Source organism: Mya arenaria, chromosome 16 (genome assembly GCF_026914265.1).
Source record: "Mya arenaria isolate MELC-2E11 chromosome 16, ASM2691426v1".
NCBI lineage: Eukaryota > Metazoa > Mollusca > Bivalvia > Myida > Myidae > Mya > Mya arenaria.
In genome coordinates this window covers 49807515-49813514 of record NC_069137.1, presented here as the reverse complement: position 1 = coordinate 49813514, position 6000 = coordinate 49807515, and positions in this window count along the sequence as shown.

Here is a 6000-nt window from a genome sequence, read left to right as displayed (position 1 = left end):
TCTAAACATCTGATAAGATCAAAATGGAATACGGGGCCTGGGGCGATATTCAATATAGTTCATATTCTGATCATGCCTCAGTGACATGCCTCAGTGAACATGCATCAAAGACATGCCTCAGTGAACATGCCACAGTGACATGCCTCAGTAAACATGCCTCAGTTACATGCCTCAGTGATCATTCACCAGTTACCTAAGTGACCATGCCTCAGTGACATGTCTCAGTGATCATGCCTCAGTGACCTTAGTGATCATGCCTCAGTGATAAGCCATAGTGACAAGCAACAGTGATCATGCCTCAGTGACATGCCTCAGTGATCATGCCTCAGTGATCATGCCCCAGTAATCATGCCTCAGTGATCATGCCTCGGTAATCATGCCTCAGTGATCATGCCTTAGTGACATGCCTCCGTGATTATGCCTCAGTGATCATGCCTCAATGATAATGCCTCAGTGATAATGCCTCAGTAATCATGCCTCAGTAACATGCCTCAGTGATCATGCCTCAGTGACATGCCTCAGTGATAATGCCTCAGTGATAATGCCTTAGTATGTCGACATGCCTCAGTGACATGCCTCAGTGACGTGCCTCAGTGATCATGCCTCAGTGATAATGCCTCAGTGATAATGCCTCAGTGACATGCCTCAGTGATAATGCCTCAATGACATGCCTCAGTGATCATGTATCAGTGATTATACCTCAGTGACATGCCTCAGTGACATGCCTCATTGACATGCATCAGTGACATGCCTCAATAATATGCCTCATTGAAATGCATCAATAACATGCATCAATGACATGCATCAGTGACATGCCTCAGTGACATGACTCAGTGATCATGCCTCAGTGACATGCCTCAGTGATAATGCCTCAGTGATAATGCCTCAGTGATATGCCTCAGTGATCATGCCTCAGTGATCATGCCTCAGTGACATGCCTCAGTGATAATGCCTCAGTGATAATGCCTCAGTGACATGCCTCAGTGACATGCCTCAGTGATCATGCCTCAGTGACATGCCCCAGTGATCATGCCTCAGTGTTCATGCATCAGTGACATGCCTCAGTGACATGCCTCATTGACATGCATCAGTGACATGCCTCAGTGATTATGCCTCAGTGATTATGCCTCAGTGACATGCCTCAGTGACATGCCTCAGTGACATGCCTCATTGACATGCATCAGTGACATGCCTCAGTGATTATGCCTCAGTGATTATGCCTCAGTGACATGCCTCAGTGATCATGCCTCAGTGACATGCCTCAGTGATCATGCCTTAGTGATCATGCCTCAGTGATTATGACATGCCTCAGTGATCATGCCTCAGTGATACTGCCTCAGTGATTATGCCTCAGTGACCTCAGTGATCATGCCTCAGTGGCATGCCTCAGTGATCATGCCTCAGTGACATGCCTAAGTGACCATGTCTCAGTGATCATGCTTCAGTGACATGCCTCAGTGATTATGCCTCAGTTATCATGCCTCAGTAATCATGCCTCAGTGATTCTTCAGTGATATGTTTCAGTGATCTTGTCTCAGTGATCATGCTTCAGTAATCATGCCTCAGTGACATGCCTCAGTGATCATGCCTCAGTGATCATGTCTCAGTGACATGCCTTAGTGATCATGCCTCAGTGACATGCCTCAGTGATTATGCCTCAGTGATCATGCCTCAATGGTATACCTCAGTGAACATGCCTCAGTGACATGCCGCAGTGATTTCATTCACTCTATTTGTCATTTAATTGTACAGACCAATCAAAACACTCAGATTCTACTCATTCAATACAACCACTGACCAGTAAAACTTAAACAAAGTCAATCAGGGACCATTATATTAAGGATGGTATGGACTTATGTAACTTAATTGTGTGTTAGTCTTCCACAACTGTGTGGAGTAGGAAGTGATTTGAACGAAAGGTATTGTAGTAAAAAGTGATAATGTCAACTTGTCGTAATATCTCTGACAGAGGACAGTTAGTCCATGCTCTAGTTTGTGGCGGCAAATGTAAGATAATGGCATGTTTATAGTGTGATTACTTATATAAACCGACATGGGAATGAAAGCATGATGTATTGTGTGTGATCAATCCTAACCCGTTGGAGGACATTAAAGCTGCACAGATTGCCCATTTGACAACTCTTTTTTTAATTTGTGTTATGCACCAGTCAATTATAACCACGGCCCTCCCAGGTCCGGGAAATAGCGGGGACCTTGACTTCCGGTCCAGCAAAGCCCGGATAAAATCCACGCCCTGCGGTGAAAAACTGCTGGCAAAATCCCAGCTAAATGCCCCCACACCCAAGGGACCCTAGGTAAGGCCCATTCCCCTCTATTTTTGGCGCGAACACAAAACCACCTCATTAACCCGGCACTTCGGAGGCCAGCTGGAAGGTAAATACATGGCCTTTTTCCCCGGCTACCCCTGGTATACCCCCGGACCTGGGGGTCGTGGTTACAATTGACTGGTGCATTAGAATCAGTCAATTGTAGCGTAACTGTCTGGAGACCAGAGATATAAGACTGCTGACAAGAGAGCAGATGCCAGCTTTTCATATTTGCTGCTTTTTATGTCGAAAAACTTTTTTCTCTTAAAGCGTAAGTAAAGCTTTTAGCATTAAAACATAATTTTTCGAACGTAAATAAGAAAAATGCTATCTAATCTTTTGTCAGCAGTTTTATATAACTTGTTTCCAGACATTCACGCAAAAATTGGCTCATTCCAAAACGAAAAATTAAAAGTTGTCAAAACCGTCTGTCTGTGATAGTGCAGCTTTTACTTTTCGGGTTGACATTATTTCATTATTACCCCCAATTTCATTTTGAATGCAAAGTTTTCATACGGTATCGGTAGATATCAGGACAATCAAACTTGACTGTCTTTTCATGTAAAAAGTACTGTCACCCGGTACGAAAATACACGGAGATAACCAATGATTGTGCGCATGCGCATTTATTTATTTCCAACGTAAAAAGACTACCAAAGTAATAGACACAGTACGAGTTTTTCTTCAAGTGTGTCCTCTTTCAGACATAAAAAGCCGTTTCGCTAGGACGAACAGCAATTTTGTCCGAGCCGAAGTAAAACTCGTACTGAATCTATTACATAACAAATAATAAAATAGTGTAATGTTCTTGGAGTCATAAAGGCCGGAGCCCGGAAAGTAAACATTTCCGGATAGTACAGTTTGGCGTAGGTTTTTATGTTATACGTACAAAGTAAATAGTATTATCGTCTGAAAAGTAAGTTGAGATTTTACACTTCGTTTGAGCTTTAAATAAAAGGATAATCAAGTAAACGTCTATTTTTCATATTTCAAGAATGAAACAAATCAACTTCTTCTGTCTCAGTGAAAGTTATAAAGAATTTGACTATTTACCGTAAAAACGGTTTTCGCCATTATCGCTATTACTTCTTTATGATGATTTCGTGTATTTAATACTAATGTTATGGTTTTAGTATTAAATGTCTAAATTTAGCTAGTAAATGATTAATTAATACGAATAAGTTGTATTCTTAATAGTTTTCCACGTTTTCGTATGTTTGATAAAGTTGACACCCCTACTCTGTAACGCTAGTTATATATAATGGTTTCACCCTTAGAGCTTGTTAAGAATGGACCATTCCATTCTGGTCACGTGATGTGAGGGTATATAAGAAGCGAAATGCATAGAATTAGTTAGTTCGTGTCTCGACGCCGATGTAAGAACATCAAGTTAATAATATATAGGGAAGCTTTGAAGTATCTTTTTGTACTGTTTAGGGCGGGTTCTGAACTATTGGAGGCTAGGAGAATTAAAGTGAAGCATTGCGCTACAGCTTCTAGTTTCCAGGTTCGGACATCCGTGGGGTTTCTTTTTGGCCTCTTAGTAAGCCTGGATCATTGCGATACAGACGGAACAGGGTCAATGGTTTGATTCCCCGTAAAAGCTATACATTTAGGACTGTGGGTTTCGCTGATATATTGTGATTGGTTTATGAGCGTTTTGTATGCTGGTCCTGTTTGAAGTTACAGCATAGTTGTTGTAGTGTTTCTGTTTGTTCGTTCTTGCTTTTGGGATAATTGAACGTTGATTCTTGAAGAATAATAATTATTTCTCCAATCATTCGGTTTTGTAAGCAATCATTGTCAATCACGTGTATATAATATAAATTTCATACTTAATTTTTGGGACAATGCAGTCCGAGAATAGGTTTATAGTTTAATTTAATGTAGCGTGTCCGAGCTAGCTAGGGAAGAAACGTTACAAAATTTGGCGCCCAACGAGGGACAATATAGATTCATAGCAATCTAGCTTACCCTGAATACTAAAGAAGCATGGACAGCCCAAACCAGAACGAGGTTTCGAGGCTGATCGACGAAAATGCTGTCTTGAAACAAGAAATTACAAGGCTTAAGTTGGAGCAGGAAATTTCGTCGTTGCAAAAGGAGCTCGATAAAACTGCAGCACCGAGCATGACGTCTACGCCCAAACCTCAGCTTAAACCACGCATAAGGTTTGATATAAAGAGTGGACGATCGGATGATGCTCAAACTGGCTATAGCAATTTTTCGTCTCCAATAGCGGACGAGACCCTGTACAGGAGCATGGACAGACATGTTACCCAGCGTATAAAACGGCCGGTTACAAAACCTAAAAGTAGTACAGGCCAGAATAAGTGCCATGTGAAGCCTGCTACATATGATGGCACGGGAGCATGGACGGACTACAAGGCCCATTTTGAGGCATGCGCTCAGCTAAACGGATGGTCTGAAGAACAAAAAGGTCTGTACCTTTCGGTATCATTGAGGGGCCATGCCCAAGGTGTCTTTGGTAACCTGAGCTCAAACACAACTGACTACAAAGAGTTAGCCAGAGCATTAGAAGACCGATTTTCACCTGCTAACCAGACTGAACTATATAGGGTTCAACTTCGGGATAGGCGACAGAAGGCAATGGAGTCCATGGGAGAGCTAGGTCAGGATATTAGACGCCTTACGAACCTTGCGTACCCTAGTGCACCTATAGATGTAAGAGAAACCTTAGCAAAAGAGCAATTTATGGATGCGTTGGTTAATTCAGACATGAGATTAAAAATCAAGCAGTCAAGACCAACCAACCTGAATGATGCTGTGAGGCATGCAGTGGAGCTAGAAGCTTTTTATCGGGCTGAGAAAAGACAGCATGAGCAGATAAGGACGGCATCCACTGAGACTGAAACACAGGCTAAGGCTATTGAAAATCTGACAAAGTCTGTCTCAAGGCTTGAGACATTGGTTCGGGACATGCAGAGGCAAAACAACCTAAGGGACACCAAGCCGCCTTTTAACTCAAATTATGTACCAGAATTCGGTCGGATACCAACGCAGTCTTTTTCCAATAAGACCAGAGAAAATGTAGATAAACCAAGGACCCTGAAAAGAACATGTTATCAATGCGGGTCGGACAGACACTTGAGGAATAACTGTCCACAGCTTAATGAGAGGTTGAGACAAAGTCCAAAATCAAACGCAGAAGAAAACAGACCTAAGCATACCGTTAAGACTACAAGGAGACTCTCTGCAGGACTGTATGCTTCTGCTCAGATAGACGAAACAAAAGTAAGCTGTTTAGTTGACACGGGAGCTACCTTATCCCTGATATCCAAACGACTTTGGCAGAGTATCCATACCAAGCATACGATAACAAACTTCGATAAACCAATCGTTTCGGCTACTGGTAACAACTTGGAAGTTGTAGGAAAAACAGAGCTGACGCTAGAGTTTGGAGAAATTCAGTGCACGATATTTGTGGTAATAGCAGAATTAGAAGTTGACGTAGTATTGGGTATAGACTTTATGCAAGCTAATGGAGTAATTATTGATACCCAAAACAACACAATGCTCATTCATGGAGATAGGATACAGTTACAATGCAATGGTAATATAGGATGTTATCGGATTGTTTTAGCCGAACAGGTGGTTATCCCAGCTGGTTCAGAGATTATGACCACAGGAAGATGTGTAGAACCAGGAGTCA